General features: G+C 38.4%; 1 protein-coding gene across 16 annotated transcripts in view; it reads right to left on the bottom strand.

Annotated features, from left to right (window-relative positions):
- Nucleotides 1-19,275, bottom strand: part of FHIT (fragile histidine triad diadenosine triphosphatase) — a 1,443,555-nt gene that overhangs the window by 1,207,333 nt on the left and 216,947 nt on the right. For 10 of the 16 annotated variants that reach the window (XM_029242160.1, XM_029242145.1, XM_029242149.1 and 7 more), the window contains one exon: nt 3,474-3,524. The exons of the other annotated variants lie outside the window; for them this stretch is intronic. The gene's annotated coding sequence lies outside the window, so the exon portion shown is untranslated. The remainder of the gene's footprint in view (nt 1-3,473; nt 3,525-19,275) is intronic. 16 annotated transcript variants of the gene reach the window in all.

Below are 19,275 nucleotides of genomic sequence, written 5' to 3' on the forward strand. Positions count from 1 at the left end.
AAGTTTCATAATTTGATTTGTTATAGTAAGCTATTGATATTTTTGATAGGAAAGAAGAGAGGAAGGGAGATACGAACCTCAGAATATATCCTCTGCAGTTTAAGATATAAAAGTTTTATTATTTCCATTAAGGTACTTAATATTTAACATCAAATGTTACTTCTTTCATCTTGCTGTCTTATTAAAAAAGCCTATCAACGAAAAATTAAGTCTCTATATGAAATGGTTCATCCATAGTGATAACAAGTTTGAATTATAACTTAGTCAATGAAAGGCTGTTTGTCTATATTTTATTGCTTTTGCTATTTCTTTAGTAATCATCTTTGCAGTCTGTGCACTGACATTTGCAATAATGTGTTTACATCAGAAAGTTAGGCCCTGTCGTTTGATGTAACAAGAGGCTGTATTTTGTAGCACACAGGCACTTAGCATACCCCACTTCCTCTTTGGCATGTGAGTATAATGGTTTTTTCATCTGTCATATTTAATTACCTTTATAGGCATTAACAACATATTAGTAAAAATCTGTGGACGGATATTCGTTTTGTCATATTCTTTTTCTGAGGTGAAAGTCTACTTGATAATTACAACTTCATTTCCCATAAAGCTAAAAAGAAAGTACTATGTGATTTTCATCTGTCTATCAGACCAAGGTCTCTTATTAAAGACTGAATCAGAGAATAAAATTACAATGCACTCTGACTCTGCCACAGAATTTTGTAACTTGAAGGGAACTGTATTCCCGCGTGCATGCAAATACCCTATCCCACTACAGAATGTGTTCTCTACACTTAGCAGAAGTCGCTGATGCTTCACCCAGATCCTGTTTGGGTTTTGGGATCCATTTTACCAATTTGGTAGCCCATTCCTTCTTACAGGTGTTGCTGCCAATCTTCTCCAAAGGACTGCCCTTGAGCGAAAGAGCCCCTTCACCCAGAGGTGCCTGGGAGACGTACCACCATATCCACCCCCTACCCAGGGCCCATAGCTAATGACTGACTAGTGGAAAGGGGAGCGCTCTCTCTCAAGGCAGGACTGCCCTTGTGGTACGATTCACGCTCCAGAGCACCTCATGCGATCCGGCTAATTTTATCAGAAACCACATCCTTGGTAGCTTCTTCCCTTGCCCTATCCTAATACTCTCACTCCCCTCCTGGTTTCTCCCAAGAGTCCTCCCTTAATAAATCACCTGCACACCAATCCCTGTCTGAAGACCAGGAACCCAACCTAAGACTCCATAGAAGCAAACACTGATGAAAAGACAGGCACATAATTGGTCTTCCAGTTTGGGCAGGTAAGCAACAACATCTCAGCCATTTTTAAAGCCCCTGTCTACAGAGCTTTACAAGCCCAAGTTGGTGCTGGGGGGAGAATGTCACATGCCATTATGTAACTGTGTGAAGGGAAGTTCCTAAGATCTACAAACTCACCTCACTGACAGGAGTCACTAACTGATTCCTACTCTGGGGAATGCGGCAGTTGGCAAGGGCTGCCCTTCTTGGCAGATGTCAGGTGGTGTCCTGCACTGCAATTCCCCACTCATTGGGAGAACAAAAGGAGTCTGGGGCTAGTGGAGGGAAAAAATACGACAAGCCTAGCATCAAACTACAAACAGCTCTTTGAAACCTCCCTGATAGAGATGATGGTGTTTGTGCCATACCTATTGAGTTGAATCCAATAATAGAAGGACGGATCACCACTTACTCTGTGCTGTCAGTAATGAAAGCTATCAAAACTAAGCCTGAATGCACCTCACTGTTGTCATGTAAATCTAACATGGACAGCTTAATGAGGGAGGGACATTACCTTTTCTCACACTCCAATTTTACTCATGAAAGAAATGTGGCCCATACTGGCAATTAACTTGAGAGATTAATTAAATCAACAGCAAGTTCAGTTCCTTCCACAGTGCATTCTGATATCATAGGAAGGGACCAACATGCTGTGGGTACTTAGCACATGTTAAATAATAATTACTAAAATAATCTAATTTGGACTATTTTTTGCAGAAAACTGGTAGCTAACCTCACCAGTAAACAAATGCCACAGTCTGATACAGCTACTCAATATTTTACATGGTCTTACTCTAAACTCTATCATTCCTGAAACTCCCAACAAATACTGCACAGTAAGTGTGTTTCCTCCCTCAGCAATTTCACTCACCGATAGTATTTACTATATCTTATTGGGCCTCCTGAAGAGTGAGGAGGCAGCCAATCAGACAAAACACAAATTCTGACCCAGCTTAAGAAGTAATAGACAGGATCCCATTGTGTCTTCTTCAAAACAAAGACTGACACTGACATGGGAAGGAAAGAACAACAGGGGTAGAGGCATGACCTTTATTCCGTGTCAGAAAGCCACATGGTGTGCTCTGGTTTACTTTCTTATGTATTCTCAGAGTCAACTGAGTTCTATTTTTGTGCTTTCTTCTCTGAAATGCTAAAGTGCTTTCCTCCTCTATCTACAGAAAATCTGGTTTTAAGAGGAGTCGTACAAATTTGACCAATTGGCAGAATGGTAATTAAATACTTGCTTTGGTGAAAGTCAATAAAATTGTTTTAAAATGTCTGCTATAGAATCATGTACCTATAATATAGGTCAAATTAATACAATAGAGTTATTATATAGATACCACGTATGAATTACAGTAGTGCCTATTCCCCCTCATCCCCACACAGCTCTCAAATCCACCTACCCAAAAGGTGATTCCCAACAGTCTCATTAGCAAGGACTCCTCTTATTATCATTTGAGAATGGAGTATAAATTTTTAAATATTCTATATATCCAAGATTAATAATCAACTAATTTCCCTTTTGGTGTTATTAAGGAAGGTATATATTCTGTTGAAACTTCTGATCAACAAATCAACATTAGGACACAGAATTAACATAATCCTTGGGAAAAATAGGAAAAGGTAACATTTGGGTACCTTCTTCACAGTCAGTGTGGTTACTCATACACTTCAGGAAATAATGAAATGAGTGTGAAGATCTCCTTTCTAGACAGGGAACTCTATGACAAGGTGATGTCCTAGACCTACCCTAATAGGCATAAGTGAAGAAAATTTATATTAACAATCTTTTAAACTGCAAGAAGCTTTATCTACCCAAGTGGCACCTTGGAACTAGAAAGAGATGGTAATTAACATCAAGTCCCAATGTTCTAATATAATCATATCACCTGAAACACAGTATCTCCAGGAATATCTTCAACTATTACAAAAAATGTCTACACTATTAATATACTTCTTGACCACCACAGACTGAATGTTTGTGTCCCTCCCTAAATTCATATGTTGAAATCCTAACTCCATTGTGATGGTATTAGAAGGTGGGGCCTCTGGTAGGTGATTAGGTCACATAATGGGATTAGTGCTCTTATAAAAGAGACCCCAAGAGCTCTCTTGCCCCTTCCATCATGCAAGGACACAGTGACAAGATGGGCTATGAACCAGGAAAAAGGCTCTCACCGGACAATGAATCTGCCAGCGTCTTGATCTTGGAGTTCCCAGCCTCTAGAACTAAAAGAAATAAATTTCTGCTGTTCAAGCCACCCATGGTATTTTTGTTATAACAGCACAAAGAGACAATGACAGAGTGTTCCTACAATTGATGACAAAAAAAAAGTATATGGAAAACAAATGACTGATTTTATCAGATTTGGAGTGGTCTTAAATTTGCATCAAAATGAAAATATTTAATTCAACTGATCCAATATTAGTCCATATTTTTCATTCAGGCTATTATTTTAGACCTACTACTAATAATAATGTCTAACATTACTAAGCTCTTACAAAGTGTTTTATGTGCATTCAATCATTTATTTGACTCAACAACCCTATGTAAGAAGTACTATTATCATCCCACTTTACAGATGAAAAAACTAAAGTTTACTTAAATATCATGCATAGCTATACGGCATCTGTGTTTACCTGCTCCTTGGTCAATCCGGACCAAATGACCGGGGTGGTGGAGGGGGTAGGGAGAGGTAGTGGGGGTGTGAAGTTTGATATTGTGTTCTAATGGTCAAGGAAAACACTGTGAAATGTCTGAACAATAACTTGTCCCAAGACCACAAGCTTACCTTCAGTACTGCGAATACTGTAAGAGATATATCTAAAGTTCTTTCTGATATTTCTTACATCACCAGTTTAATTGCATATAATACATATTAATTGGATGTAAGATCTATTTGAATATTTCTCACTGTAGCAGAATTATATAAGGAGAGTTAAATACTATAGGGAGCTGACAGTTTTGTTTAACAGAAAGTAAAAGTTGGGAAAAATATAATCTCAATGATTCCACTGAAGTGGGGGTGGAGTCAAGATGGCGTACTAGGAGGACGCAGAATTCGCGTCTCCGCACAACTAGGACACCTACCAGGCACCAGTGGGGGTCCATGGACACTTAAGGGGATGGGAGGAACCCCCAGCAACCAGGCAGGACATGGGGTATGGGGGTAGTGAAGGGGGAGGAGAAGTGGAGGCGGGTCAGGACTGGTGCCCCTGAGGGACGGCTGAGGGAGGGGAAGGGGTCCCATGCCCGAAGGGGGATATTGGGGAACCAATGGGAGGGCAGAGGATCAAAACGGAGAGTGGCCAGGTTTCCCCTGCCCACTTGGGCCCCTAGGAACATGGTGAGATCCCAGGCCTAATCCTCTGCCCACTGAGGCCCCCTCCAGCCATGCGGATCCTGAGACAGTGGGAGGGAGGAAAGGGGGAGCAAAAGTAACAGCCGGACATCTGGGACGGCACCCCTGAGGGGTGGCTTGCGGAGGGAAGGAGTTCCTACACCCAGCGGGATCCACTCACGATTAGGGGTCCAGCGGACACGGGGGAAACCCTGGGGGAGATGGTGGGGAGGGGTGCAAAGGAACAGAAGGGAACATGGCCAGTGCTTTCCCTGTCCACTTAGGCACTGGGGAGCCTGCTGGACTCCCAGGCCTAATCCTCTGCCCTCGGAGCCTCCTTGCTGCTGGGCATAACCCAAGCCCCGCCCCTACACCCCCACCCAGGGCCCTACCTCTACACTCAGAGAACCCCTCCAACGCACTGGGCCTAAAACCCACCCACGCACCCTTCCTCAGGGCCCTAACTCCAAACTCCAGAACCCCACACTCCAGAGGCCCTCCTTCCTAGTGCTCCCTCTCCCCTTCCGCACAGGTTCTAAGCAGAGGCCCCACCCCATGCTTGAAGGTAACCCTGCCAAGGCCCCGCCCCCAGGGCCTTTTCTGGCTAGCGGGTCCTGAGCCTAGGTCCCTGCCAAGGCTGAAACGTAACCCTCCCACCCGCCTAGGTCACCCCACCCTAAACCCCGCCCCTGCCTCAGTTCCACCCCTCGCCTAAACTCCACCCCCATAGCCAAGGCTTTTATTTTCTTTTCTCCTCTATTAGATTGGAGTTCTGTTTTACCTTGTTGATTCATTGTTGTTGAGTCTTTTATATTTTTATTTTTCCTAGTTAATCTTTTAGTTTTTGAATTTTACTTTATTCTTTAGACTTTCTTATTGTTCTCTCCTTTTGGCTTGTTCCCCCCCCCCACCGCTTTATTTTCTCTGTTGTGGTTTTATTTTACCTTGTTAAAGTTATTTCAATTATGGTTTTATTTTTCCTAATGTATTTATTATCTTTCTAATTTTATTTTGTTTTTCATTCTTTAATATTACACTGTTCTCTTTTATCTTTCTTTCTTTGTTGTTTTTACAGAGCCAAGAAGCTTGCAGAACGTTGGTTCCCAGGCCGGAGACTGGGCCTGAGCTCCTGTGGTGGGAGATCCAAGTCCAAACTGCTGGACTAACAGAGAACCTCAGACCCCAGGGAATATTAATTGGAGTGAGGCCTCCCAGAGGCCCTCATCTCAGCACCAAGACCCGGTTCTATCCAACTGCCTGCAAACTCCAGCACTGAATGTCTCAGTTCAAAAAACCAGTAACACAGGAATACAGAACCACACATCAAAAAAAAAAAGAAAAGAAAAGAAACAACAATAAAATATGTTACAGACGAGGAAGCAAGTTAAAAACCTACAAGACCAAATAAATGAAGATGAAATAGGCAACCTACATGAAAAACAATTCAAAGTAATAATAGTAAAGATGATCCAAAATCTCAGAAACAGAATGGAGAAAATGCAAGAAATATTTAACAAGGACCTAGAAGAACTAAAGAGCAAACAAACAGTGATGAACAACACAACTACTGAAATTAAAAATACACTAGAAGGAATCAATATCAGAATAACTGAGGCAGAAGAACGGATAAGTGAGCTGGAAGATTAAATGGTGGAAATAACTGCCAGGGAGCAGAATAAAGAAAAAAGAATGAAAAGAATTGAGGACAGTCTCAGAGGCCTCTGGGGCAACATTAAATGCACCAACATTTGAATTTTAGGGGTCCCAGAAGAAGAAGAGAAAAGGAAACGGTCTGAGAAAATATTTGAAGAGAAAAGTCAAAAACTTCCCTAACATGGAAAAGGAAATAGTCAATCAAGTCCAGGAAGCACAGAGAGTACCATACAGGATAAACCCAAGGAGAAACATACCGAGACACATATTAATCAAACTATCAAAAATAAAATACAAAGAAAAATTATTAAAAGCAGCGAGGGAAATGCAACAAATAACATACAAGGGAATCCGCATAATGATAAACAGCTGATCTTTCAGCAGAAACTCTGCAAGCCAGAAGGGAGTAGCAGGACATATTTAAACTGATGAAATGGAAAAACCTACAACCAAGATTACTCTACCCAGCAAGGATCTCATTCAGATTCGAGGGAGAAATTAAAACCTTTACAGACAAGCAAAAGTTAAGAGAATTCAGCACCACCAAACCAGCTTTACAACAAATGCTAAAGAAACTTCTCTAGGCAGGAAACACAAGAGAAGAACAAGACCTACAAAATCTAACCCAAAACAATTAAGAAACTGGTAATAGGAACATACAAATCGATAATTACCTTAAATGTTAATGGATAAAATACTCTGACCAAAAGACACAGACTGGCTGAATGGATACAAAAACAAGACCCATATATATGCTGTCTGCAAGAGACCCACTTCAGAACTCAGGATACATACAGACTGAAGGTGAGGGGATGGAAAAAAATATTCCATGCAAATGCAAATCAAAAAAAAGCTAGAGTAGCGATTCTCATATCAGACAAAATAGACTTTAAAATAAAGACTATTAAAAGACACAAAGAAGGACACTACATAATGATCAAGGGAGCAATCCAAGAAGAAGATATAACAATTGTAAATATTTATGCACCCAACATAGGAGTACCTGAATACATAAGGCAAATGCTAACAGCCATAAAATGGGAAATCGACAGTAACACAATCATAGTAGGGCACTTTAACACCCCACTTTCACCAATGGGCAGATCATCCAAAATGAAAATAAATATGGACACACAAGCTTTAAATGACACATCAAACAAGATGGACTTAATTTATATTTATAGGACATTCCATCCAAAAACAACAGAATACACTTTCTTCTCAAGTGCTCATGGAACATTCTCCAGGATAGACCATATCTTAGGTCACAAATCAAGCGCTGGTAAATTTAAGAAAATTGAAATCGTAACAAGTATCTCTTCCAACCACAATGCTATGAGACTAGATATCAATTACAGGGAAAAAAATCTAAAAAATACAAACACATGAAAGCTAAACAGTACAGTACTAAATAACCAAGAGATCACTGAAGAAATCAAAGAGGAAATCAAAAAATACCTAGAAACAAATGACAATGAAAACCCGATGACCCAAAACCTGTGGGATACAGCAAAAGCAGTTCTAAGATGTAAGTTTATAGCAATACAATTGTACCTCAAGAAACAAGAAACAACTCAAATACGGAAGCTAACCTTAAACCTAAAGCAATTAGAGAAAGATGAACAACAACAACAAAAAAAAAAACAAAATTAGCGGAAGGAAAGAAATCATAAAGATCGGACCAGAATAAATTTTTTAAAAAATGAATGAAACAACAGCAAAGATCAATAAAACTAAAAGCTGGTTTTTTGAGAAGATACACAAAATTGATAAACCATTAGCCAGACTCATCAACAAAACAAGGGAGAAGACTCAAATCAACAGAATTAGAAGTGCAAAAGAAGTAACAACTGACACTGCAGAAACACAAAGGATCATAAGAGATTCCTACAAGCCACTATATGCCAATAAAACGGACAAGCTGGAAGAAATGGACAAGTTCTTAGAAAAGCACAACCTTCCAAGACTGAACCAGGAAGAAATAGAAAATATAAACAGACCAATCACAAGCACTGAAATTGAGACTGTGATTAAAAGTCTTGCAACAAACGAAAGGCAGGACCAGATGGCTCCACAGGCGAATTCTATCAAACACTTAGAGAAGAGCTAACACCTATCCTTCTCAAACTCTTCCAAAATATAGCAGAGGGAGAAACACTCCCACACTCATTCTACGAGGCCACCATCACCCTGATACGAAAAGCAGACAAAGATGTTACCAGAAAAGAAAACTACAGGCCAATATCACTGATGAACATAGATGCAAAAGTCCTCAACTAAATAGTAACAAACAGAATCCAGCAGCACATTAAAAGGATCATACACCATGATAAAGTGAGGTTTATCCCAGGAATGCAAGGATTCTTCAATATATGCAAATCAATCAATGTGATACACCATATTAACAAACTAAAGGATAAAAACCGTATGATCAACTCAATAGATGCAGAAAAAGCTTTTGACAAAATTCAACACCCATTTATGATAAAAACTCTCCAGAAAGTAGACATAGAGGGAACCGACCTCAACATAATAAAGGCCATACATATATGACAAACCCACAGCCCACATCGTTCTCAATGGTGAAAAACTGAAACCCTTTCCTCTAAGATCAGGAAGAAGACAAAGCTGCTCACTCTCACCACTATTATTCAACATAGTTTTGGAAGTTTTAGCCACAGCAATCAAAGAAGAAAAAGAAAAAAAAGGAATCCAAATTGGAAAAGAAGAAGTAAAACTGTCACTGTTTGCAGATGATGTGATACTATACATAGAGAATCCTAAAGATGCTACCAGAAAACTACTAGGGCTAATCAATGAATTTGGCAGAGTAGCAAGATCCAAATTAATGCACGGAAATCTCTTGCATTCCTATACACTAATGATGAAAAATCTTAAAGAAAAAATAAGGAAACACTCCCATTTACCACTGCACCAAAAAGAATAAAATACCTAGGAATAAACTTACCTAAGGAGACTAATAACCTGTATGCAATAAACTATAAGACACTGATGAAAGAAATTAAAGATGATACAGGTGGAGAGATCTACCATGTTCTTGGACTGGAATACTCAACATTGTGGAAATGACTGTACTACCCAAAGCAATCTACAGATTCAACGCAATCCCTAACAAAATACCACTGGCATTTTTCACAGAACTAGGACAAAAAATTTCACAATTTGTATGCAAACACAAAGGACCCTGAATAGCCAAAGCAATCTTGAGAAAAAAAAGCAGAGCTGGAGGAAGCAGGCTCCTAGACTTCAGACTGTACTACAAAGCTATAGTAATCAAGACAGTATGGTAGTGGCACAAAAACAGAAATATAGATCAATGGAACAGGATAGAAAGCCCAGGGATAAACCCATGCACTTATGGTCACCTTATCTTTGATAAAGAAGGCAAGAGTATACAATGGAAAAAAGAGAGCCTCTTCAATAAGTGGTGCTGGGTAAACTGGACAGCTACATGTAAAGGAATGAAATGAGAACACTTCCTAACACCATACACAAAAATAAACTCAAAATGGATTAAAGATCTAAATGTAAGGCCAGACACTATAAAACTCTTAGAGGAAAACATAGGCAGAACACTCTATGACATAAATCACAGCAATATACTTTTTGACCCACCTCCTAGAGAAATGGAAATAAAAACAAAAATAAACAAATGGGACCTAATGAAACTTAAAAGCTTTTGCACAGCAAAGGAAACCAAAAACAAGACGAAAAGATAACCCTCATAATGGAAGAAAATATTTGCAAATGAAGCAACTGACAAAGGATTAATCTCCAAAATATACAAGCAGCTCACGCACCTCAATATCAAAAAAACAAACAACCCGATCCAAAAATGGGCAGAAGACCTAAACAGACATTTCTCCAAAGAAGATATACAGATTGCCAACAAACACATGAAAAGATGCTCAACATCACTAATCATTAGAGAAATGCAAATCAAAACCACAATGAGGTATCACCTCACACCAGTCAGAATGGCCATCATCAAAAAATCTACAAACAATAAATGCTGGAGAGGGTGTGGAGAAAAGGGAACCCTCTTGCACTGTTGGTGGGAATGTAAATTGATAGGAGAACAGCATGGAGGTTCCTTAAAAAACTAAAAATAGAACTACCATATGACCCAGCAATCCCACTATTGGGCATATACCCTGAGAAAACCATAATTCAAAAAGAGTCTTGTACCATAGTGTTCATTGCAGCTCTATTTACAATAGCCAGGACATGGAAGCAACCTATGCATCCATCGACAGATAAATGGATAAAGAAGATGTGGCACATATATACAATAGAATATTACTCAGCCATAAAAAGAAACGAAATTGAGTTATTTGTAGTGAGGTGGATGGACCTAGAGTCTGTCATACAGAGTGAAGTAAGTCAGAAAGAGAAAAACAAATAATGTATGCTTACATATATATATGGAATCTAAAAAAAAAATGGTTCTGATGAACCTAGGGGCAGGACAGAAATAAAGGCACAAAAGCAGAGAATGGACTTGAGGACACAGGGAGCAGGAAGGATAAGCTGGGACGAAGGGAGAGAGTAACATTGACATATACACACTATCAAATGTAAAATAGATAGCTAGCGGGAATCAGCTGCATAGCACAGGGAGATCAGCTCAGTGCTTTGCGGCCACCTAGAGGGGTGGGATAAGGAGGGTGGGAGGGAGACGCAAGAGGGAGGGGATATAGGGATATGCGTATGCAAATAGCAGATTCACTTTGTTATACAGCAGAAACTAACACAACATTGTAAAGCAATTATACTCCAATAAAGATGTTAAATAATAACAATTCCACTGAACTCTTAGTACATATAGGAGTAATGGTATAATAATACATTACTGGAAAAATAAAATAATTTAAATTCATATTCTCCAATGTGAAGAATTTCTGTTTTATTTAGGTAAGCTTCTGAAACTTCCTTTCTCTCTTGCAAGGTAGAAATTTTGAAGTTAAAGGCTATGAGCAATTACATACACTGGCTTATTTATCAGTTCTTTAATTTAGATTATAGAAGTTTTCTTGTGTTAGCTAAAGAATCGTCTAAATTCTTCACAAACATGATTACAGAATCCCAGAAAACTGATCCTGAAGAAATTCCTGTTTGTGACAATTCATAAAATATTTCACCATGAGATCTAGGTGCAAGAGACATGAATTCCAAGGATTTACCACTTTTGATATTAAAGGGTTTCACATTTACTTTTAGCTTACTCATGTTGCATGGAAATTGATCTAAAATGCCATTTTAGGCAGAAATTTGTCATCATCATTAAACTTTTCTTGATGAATCCAGATCATCAATATGAATTATTTAATTATTGAAATCCTCAGAACATATGAAGGGAGTTAAAACTAATCAATATACCAAATAGCCCTAGGCTGTTAGGTATCTTCATTCCTCTGATTTTTTACAGACTCTGTAATAGTGGTCTTCTAGCTAAAGTTCACAGAATCAGTTATTTTTACGAGACTCAATTACCAGAAGCTCAACTTCTTTCCTAAAATTGATCTGTCTGAGAATGCACTTCTCAGACAAGGAATCATGGGGATGACAATTTCTGTTTAAAGACCTTGTCTTTTCATCTGCAAGCCACTGTCAAAGAAGACATTGCTCCTGAGAAAAAGTCCCATAAGATGCCATCAAAAAGGGACTCAATAAGAAATACAACAGAGGGGGGTACCTTATTTCACCAGCGGCAGAATCATTTCAAGCCTCCTCCTTACTGTATCTAGAGATTCATTCTGGACTGAGAATTCAGAACTGAAAAGATAAGTCATTCAGAAGTTCATGAGAAATTTTATGTGAATACAAAATTCAACCTTAAAGAAAGAAAACCTGACCTAGATGATTGAGTCAACAAATAAGTTTCTCAAAATAGTTTAGATAGGTAGACATTTTTCATAAGCTTAATGAGCTAAATCAGCAGCTTCAAGGTTTCGATAAAATATATTTAAAGCATGTGACCAGATAAAAGCATTTTGTCCAAATAAAAATCATTTCTGCCAAGCTGTATTGAATTTTGGAATATTTTTATTTTCCCCAAGTCTGAGTGTATCAAGATGAACATGGTGCCTCTAAGAGAAAGAGCAACAAGTATAATCAATGGTTATTTGAGAGGCTTTGGTAAGTCTTTGGTGTACTTCCCAGAAACACAGAAAGTGAACGTCTCAAATGACTGATTAACAAATACTTTTACAAGTCAGTGTTTCCTTTCAACAAAATTGAAGGACAACTAATTGAGGTGTCAGAGGATGAATCATGAACAATAATTTGATGAGAAATCATTGTGTGATTTTGGGCATAAAACTAGTACGGAGTTTTTTAAAAAATTCAACGATAAAAATAATCTCTCCAATCTCACCTACTTATTTGTGTGAGAAAGATTTCTCAATGTTTACATCTAGAAAAATGAAAAATTGGCATTGTGATAAATCCTATCTTGTTCCAGAAATAAATAATATTTGACTTCATACAAAACTAGTTTAAAAAAAAAAAAGTGTCCATCTCATTAACAGATGAAGTTCCAATAAATTTAACTTTTATATTTAGTGATTATTTATCAATATTTAATATTATTCGTGGTTTTGGTCAATCTGTGCTAATAACAACAGTAATAAAAACTCAATCCAGATGTCATTTTTGAAATTTAGAGGATTATGGATTCAGGAAGTTATATTTATTTTAAGGTTCTGAGACTATACAATGATCAATAAAAATGTTTAAGCATATTTTACTGATAACATTCTGTAAGGTAAGTAAATAAAAACATGAATTAAAAGAGAAAAAGTATCGGTGTACAGTTTTCAGAAAAAACTTGCTTTTATATTTTTAAATAGACGATGGTGAGAATCAAATTATAATAGTATAGTATTATAGGATGTAAATGGGTATACTTTAAAATGATTTAGACTTTTAATTTTAAAATTCCAACATTTACAATACACCAGAAATTATGTTCTTGGTAATTCTTTAAACTTATGATGAAAAATTTGAGGTCTATAATTATTCCAAAAATCTTTCAATGTGTAGGGAACAAAGAAATTGGAGCTTTCTGCTTTATTTCTTCTGCCTTCTTATTTCTGGAATTAGAAAGTGTGCTTTCCTGGTCCTACTTTAACATTTGCTCTTTGATCCACTGTTCCCTTAGAAATTGAGGTCTCCAAGTCACAGAACTGTGGACATGATGAATTGCCCAAACAAATATGATACTAATTATTTCCTTTACCATACGACTCATTACAAGCTTCTTTTAAATAACAATCTCCTCTAGCGCTTCTGAAATATGGCTCCATGATTATAAAAATTCATCACTAAATTCTATTTACAGGCTCTTCACTTTTTAAGTCCAAAATACAAATGTGATGCTTTGATCCTGTAGCAGATTTTCAAGAATAATCCCTTATTAAGTGTCTTCACAAATATGTTATTGAGTTCAGCATGGCAACAAAAAGAAAACAGAAGAGAAGGGAGAAAGAAAAAAGAGGAGGTGAAAATGGTACGATGATATCACAGAAGGAGGTGGGCAACTTTAAGCAATCAGGCCTTCTCAAACATGGCATCGCCAAATTTTATCACTAATTCATAACAGGATTAAAACACAAATCATTTTTTATCTGAGAACAAAGATAAGTATCGGTTTCATATAGTTCTTGTCCCTATAACCAAATTTCTTTCCTGGTTTTCTCTCTGAGACAAGAAACTCCTAATGAAACAGGAGATAAGTATTTCTTGAGGTCTGATGATCCTTACAAGCCCCTTGACCGCTCTATGGAACTCCATTTTCTTATCTATAAAATGAGAAGGTAGCGCTCAACCAATAATTTGAGGAGGGGAAGGAAAGGGGGCAAGGAGGGCAGACGAGAAGGTCCATGTTTCAAGGGATGAAATTTTTTGACAGAATACCCACATCTAGCCCAACCAGATTCTGACTCAAGCTGCATCACTACCCTACACCCCTGTCAACATCGAGAACTCCTGCTATGGGGATTTGTGTTCTTTCCTTCAAAATGAACAAAAGGCTGCCATCACAGTGTATAATTTTAAGGTCCCTGCAGTAAAGAGATTCCATATTCTTCAGCTATGACTAGAAAACAGTGATATTCATTTGTTTCTCTTCTCCTATGTCCTTTGTTTCTGGCAAGGATCACTATTTACTCCTTGTAGCCTAGAAGAGGATGAAGTGTGTGCCTAGGAGGAGAAGGGGGATAAACCATGTAGGTGGGGACATGTTTTCAGCCACCATGAGGCTCAAGAGCTACATTAATCTGTAGTTCTATGCTTTCATGACTTCACAACTCTCCCAGCTTAAAAAAAAAAAAAATTATTAGGAATTTTAAAAGATCCCCTTTTCTCTCATCTTGAAGCCTGTTAAAAGATATTTGTAAAAAGGAGGTACAAAAGAAGAGGTTGCGAGATAAGGTACTTTTTCTAAATCAAAGGAGCTCCCAGACAAAGTGGGGCCTGACTTGGTGGTCAGCTGTCAGAGTGAAATTTAATTTAGCAGTAACAATAGACAAAGTATGTCAGACTAAGTGCTTGATCAAGAAACTGAAAATTTTTCAGTAAAACAGCCTTGATGTCAGTTAAAGCAGAAACCCCAGGTAAAGAATGACTATGCTGAAAATAAATTAAGAAAACATCCCACAGACTTGAGAAAAAAAATTCTTTTTTATCCTCCCAACTCACCTTACTCTATGTAAAGTTCAGAGGTTCTTGATTTCAGGAGGTTTTCCAGCCATAATGATGGGCTGGTGAAGACGTTTGTGTCCCTGGATCTAGTAATTATTGTCATGGCTCTGAAGCCCAGAGTCACTCCTATTTAGAAAATCTCTTATATCCTTTTAGATTATGCTTGATTTCCTTTTTTAAAAAATAAATTTAGTTATTTATTTGTTTATTTTGGGCTGTGTTGGGTCTTCTCATTGCAGTGGTTTCTCTTGTTGTAAGCACAGGCTCTAGGCACACGGGCTTCAGTAGTTGTGGCACACGGGCTTAGCTGCTCCGCAGCATGTGGGATCTTCCCGGACCAGGGCTCGAACCCATGTCCCCTACATTGGCAGGTGGACTATCAACCACTGCGCCACCAGGGAAGGCTTATGCTTGATCTCTTTTTATCTAATTAATTACATCTCAGGAACCAAGAAGTAATTACATTAAGAACTTGGAGGTATGCCTTCAGAAATGTCACTATGGCTTTCTGTTTGTTTGCTTTAAAGCAAACCGGCACTCTGGAACTTAGTTCAGATTAGCAATTTTGTGCTTTCAGTTAGATACAGTGCAATGGTTCTAATCCTGGTTGCTAGAATAAGAAAGCAGGTGAAAGACATACAGTAATGTGGTTCAATCTCCCCTTCTCTCTCTCTGTCTTTCTCTCTGTCTGTCTCTCCTTTGTATTCTACTTCAGTATAGTGATTTGAGGCCTCTGGGTTTGAGTTGGGAGCATAGAAACTATTGGCAAACGTTTACTTGTTTACCTGAGGGTCAAGTGGGGTGAAAAGCAGAACAGGAAGACAGAACTTTCCAAGGACTGGCACTGGTCAAAGCACAGAGAAACAATACGGATCTTCAAAGGGACATTTTTTTCTTTTTCTTTCTTTTTAAAAACTGTTGTCAGTCTAATAAGTGTTGAAGACTATTTGCTAAGCTGTCCAAAGACATAACGATGCTGAGACTGCTCCTTCACTTGTCTACTCTCAAAGGCCCCGTGAACATCGGCAACATGCCTGCAGGCCTCTTCCAAACAAAAGGAAGGAGGTCCAAAGAGAATGTGCTCTCAAAAAAGCTGTAAACGCATTTAAAGAGTTCTGTGAAAGCTCATCAGCTACCTGATTTCCTAGGCAGAGCCTCTTATTACCTTAACCATGATTTAAGACGGGAGCACGTGGGTAGAATAAAGACAGAGGGATGAGAAGTGGAGGAAAAGGAAAGATGATGAATGATTAATGAAAATCTAGTGATTAATGGAACAAAGATGTTAAAAAGTAATAAAGCATTCATCCCTAGGGTGGAAAACAGGACAAAACAGGAGAAAACAAAAATGAGTACTAAATTGCCAAACCAGTAAAATAAGAGAGTAGAACAAACAAACAGAGTAGGACAAAGAAATGCCCATTTCAGTATAAGCATTGTTGAAAGGACACAGGGGATTTGGGAACTTAGCATTTACGAGTTATTTGCTTAAACAAAAATAAATTTATGTTGCCTGATTTCCTAAAAGTTACTTACTGATAATGGGCCATTTATGGATAAGAGCCTGCAGCCACTCAGGTATATACGGAAGCCAGACTTTGTGTCTGTTCAACTTTTCTTTCTCTGCGAAATCTGATTCACAGCATTAGAGTGCAGGAGAACCCTCAGTTGCATGGCTCCATCACTAATGAAATGAGCTCCTGGCTTTTCAGAGCAACCATAGAGTATACACTGGGCTCCCAGAGGAGCACTCTGTGTATGAATTACCTATGTGCGTGCAAAACCTAAGGGAAAACTCATATGAGGCACAGAGGAAATTTATAAACACAAGCTGCACATTGATAGGAATGCAGAAACATACCACAAAGGGGTGTAGACACCCAGGTTTTTCCCAAAAGCTGACCTGTACACATGCAAGGGCGAGATACCACAAAACAAGCCCTATGGCAAGACAAGCAATGAGAACAACTGAAAATAATAATGTGTGTGTGATTTACTTATTTTGAATGTTAGTTGAAGGAAAACAAGTTTAACTGGAAGAAGAGCTGAGCTCATAAAAACAGTTATGGAGATTATTCAGAGAACTTCTGGACACATGCAAGAACCATGAAGGATGGCAACACATGTTCTGAAAAAATTAGGCCTTATTTTGCATGACAGTTTTGTTTTCTACTTTTCTCTGAATCAGGTGTATCACTCGTACAACTTGCACTCCCATCTCCCGTGATTAGGGACACAGCTGGGCTCACATAAGATTCCCTGAAGACAAGGTTCCAAGATTCATTTGTCACTTTGGTATCCAATATGCTCCACAGCTTTCTATGAACTGATCAAATGAATGAGTAAATGAACAAATGAATGATTTGCTGAAATAATATTGTGAAGAATTTTGTAACAGAGGGGCATCATCTTCTACAAAGGCATTGATTTATTTTATAATATCTCTCAGAATCGCAAGACTGATCAGCAGATATTGAAAAGGAACACCTGCCTCAGGCAGAAGTGACTTTAAAAAAAAAGTCCTGCCACAAAACATTGAAAACGATGGTAACAAAGCATATTTCAAAGTTGGGCAGTCTACCAAAAAGGGAAAAAGAAGATACGGGAGGAGGTAAAGACTTAGCCCTGGTGGAATCAAGATAGCATACTAGGAGGACATGGAATTCACGTCTCCTCACAATTAGGACAACAACCACACACCCATGAAGGACCACAGACACCTAAGGGGATGGGAGGAAAACCCAGTGACCGGCTTGCGGGATCTTGGTTCCCAGGCTGAAGGTCAGGCCCAAGCTCCTGTGGTGGGAGCTCCCAAGTCCAAACCGCTGGACAACAGAGAACCTCAGGCCCCAGGGAATACCTATCGGAGTGAGGCCTCCTGGAGGTCCTCATCTCAGCACCAAGACCCAGCTGTATCCAACCGCCTGCAAAGTCCAGGGCTGGAGGACTCAGGCTAAACAACCAGTAAGACAGGAATACAGCCCAACCCAACAAATAAATAAATAAATAAATGAAACGACAAAAAAAGAAGTTAGAGACAAAGGAGCAAGGTAAAAACCTACAAGACCAAATAAATGAAGATGAAATAGGCAACCTACCTGAAAAAGAATTCACAGTAATGATAGTAAAGATGATCCAAAATTTCAGAAACAGAATGGAGAAAATGCAAGAAACATTTAACAAGGATCTAGAAGAACTAAAGAGCAAACAAACAGTGATGAACAACACAATTACTGAAATTAAAAAAACTCTAGAAGGAATCAATACCAGAATAACTGAGGCAGAAGAACGGATAAGTGGCCTGGAAGATTAAATGGTGGAAATAACTGCCAGGGAGCAGAATAAAGAAAAAAGAATGAAAAGAACTGAGGACAGCCTCAGAGACATCTGGGGCAACATTAAATGCACCAACATTTGAATTTTAGGGGTCCCAGAAGAAGAAGAGGAAAAGAAAGGGTCTGAGAAAATATGTGAAGAGATTATAGTTGAAAACTTCCGTAACATGGGAAAGGAAACAGTCAATCTAGCCCAGGAAGCACAGAGAGTACCATACAGGATAAACCCAAAGAGAAGCATGCCGAGACACATATTATTCAAACTATCAAAAATTAAATACAAAGAAAAAATATTAAAAGCAGCAAGGGAAAAGCAACAAACAACATACAAGGGAATCCCCATAAGGTTAACAGCTGATCTTTCAGCAGAAACTCTGCAAGCCAGAAGGGAGTGGCAGGACATAATTAAAGTGATGAAAGGGAAAAAACTACAACCAAGATTACTCTCCCCAGCAAGGATCTCATTCAGATTCAACAGAGAAATTAAAACCTTTACAGACAAGCAAAAGCTAAGAGAATTCAGTACCACCAAACCAGCTTTACAACAAATGCTAAAGCAACTTCTCTAGGCAGGAAACACAAGAGAAGGAAAAGACCTACAATAAAAAAAACCCCAAAATTAAGAAAATGGTAATAGGAACATACATATCAATAACTACCTTAAAAGTAAATGGATTAAATGCTCCAAACAAAAGACATAGACTGGCTGAAGGGATACAAAAACAAGACCTGTATATATGGTGCCTGCAAGAGACCCAATTCAGACCTAGGGACACATACAGACTGAAAGTAAGGTGATGGAAAAGGATATTCCATGCAAATGGAAATCAAAAGAAACCTGCAGTAGTAATTCTCATATCAGACAAAGCAGACTTTGAAATAAAGACTATTACAAGAGACAAAAAAGGACACTACATAATGATCAAG

The sequence above is a fragment of the Monodon monoceros genome, unplaced genomic scaffold (assembly GCF_005190385.1).
Source record: "Monodon monoceros isolate NGI ecotype Baffin Bay Population unplaced genomic scaffold, NGI_Narwhal_1 Super_Scaffold_3, whole genome shotgun sequence".
NCBI lineage: Eukaryota > Metazoa > Chordata > Mammalia > Artiodactyla > Monodontidae > Monodon > Monodon monoceros.